We start from the raw sequence: 1876 nt of genomic DNA on the forward strand, positions 1-1876 counted from the left end.
GCACAGTGGTACACACCTGTAATCCCAGCAGCTTGGGAGACTCAGGCAGGAGGATCATGAGTTAAAGACTTGCCTCAGCAAAATTCAGGCACTGAGCAACTCAGTGAGACTGTCTATTAATAAAATACAAAAAAACATAATTTTTAGAAATAAAAATATATTTTAAAATCAATAAAATTCAACTATATAGAGAAATAGAAAAGTTATTTCCTCTTTTGCTCTCTCCTTGTTTTCTCCCCACATTTTTATACATCTCATTACTTTTTTATATGTAACATTATATGTAATATTTTATATGTAAACATTACTTTTAGTATCGTGTTTATCTTTTGTGTTTCTCTTTGCAAATATAAACAAATGCAGATTTTATTTTGGAGCTCTTGCCATAACTAGACAAGATTTTTGTCTTTAAAGATCTGTATGGTATTTCATTGTGTGAATGCAGCATAATTTAGTAAAAACTTGATCCTACGTCACCTGCAGAGGGCGCTGGCTGTGGAGTCAACCTTTGAGTCACAAGAGCAGACAGAGCCTGGTGCTGCCCCACTTGCCCCAGCCACCACCATGAAGACCGTGGCATAGTGCATCACCTGGGTTAGCTTCACAGTTGGAGAGGAGCAGATAAGTGCCATTGGACATGGCATTTGTGTGTTGCTGGGTATTTCACTGGTGGAGCAAATTGAAGGATTTTGAACTTGCATGTGTTTGAGGATGAAAGTGGTAAGCACTGGTCAAAGAGTGTGATGGATAAACAGTACAGGGTGCTGTGTGTCAGCCAGTTTACCCTCCAGTGCATCCTCATAGGCAACAAGCCTGACTTCCACCTGATGATGCCCATAGAACAGGCAATGGGCTTCGACAACAGCTTCCTGGAGCAGCTTTGAAAGACTTACAGGCCAGAGCTCATCAAAGATGGCAAGTTTGGTGCCTATATGCAGGTACATATTCAGAATGATGGGCCTGTGACCATGGAACTGGAATGCGCTGCTTCTACCTCAGACACAAAGCAGCTATCAAAACTTGAGAAACAGCAACAGAGGAAAGAGAAGACCAGAGCCAAGGGCCCTTCTGAATCAAGCAAAGAGAGAAATGCCCCCCAAAAGAAGACTGCAGCACCAGCAGTGGGGCAGAGGGTGATGTGTCCTCTGAGTGGGAGCCATAGCCTTAGTGCATGATCTTGTGAGCAGATCTGGATCCTGAAAAATTTAAGATACTAAGCATCTACACTGCCTTAAGAATTTGGAACTGAAAAATGAAGAGAGAGATATACATAAGAAATTGGGAACCTAAGTAGCCCTGCAAAAAACACAGAAGAAAAACAAAGAACAGAAACAAACCCCAAGGACCATTGTGTTTTCTGTTGTTGTTGTGATGTGAAGGCAGTGGGTACTGCTGATGAGGCAGTGTGCATGGCAGAGGCACACACCTATGCCCTCCCTACAGAAAGGCTTTGCTGGTTTCTACCATGTCTTGGCTTGCTTTTAGGACAGGCTGATCCAACGTCATTGGTCATCAATCCACTGTGGTGAATTCTGCTTGTCCATACATCTGTGCTGTCTGTGTTCTTTCCAACACTAGTTCATAAGACAGGGCCCATGTTAAGGTATAAGGAGAATAACCATCAATGATAATGTCTTGTGTGAAACCTTTGCATCTTGAAAATCTTTTCTTTTTTCTAAAAATAAATATTAATTAAATCTAAAAAAATCCTTTGGTCCTATGTAGACACTATAGATGTTTCCTATATTTTACCTCTACAATGCCAAATGAATATAAAACAAACTATATATATTTCCTATTTTTACCAGTGAATGTACAGTTTTGATTTTGAGAACAAACATCAATAGGATGTAAATTTTCTTATTCTTGCAACTTG

General features: G+C 40.1%; 1 pseudogene; it reads left to right on the forward strand.

The window, feature by feature from the left end:
* The first annotated feature begins 564 nt into the window (after positions 1-564).
* On the forward strand, positions 565-1162 carry LOC124974165 (D-aminoacyl-tRNA deacylase 1-like; annotated as a pseudogene).
* The last annotated feature ends 714 nt before the right edge of the window (positions 1163-1876 follow it).

The sequence above is a fragment of the Sciurus carolinensis genome, unplaced genomic scaffold (genome assembly GCF_902686445.1).
Source record: "Sciurus carolinensis unplaced genomic scaffold, mSciCar1.2, whole genome shotgun sequence".
In the NCBI taxonomy this organism is placed as follows: domain Eukaryota; kingdom Metazoa; phylum Chordata; class Mammalia; order Rodentia; family Sciuridae; genus Sciurus; species Sciurus carolinensis.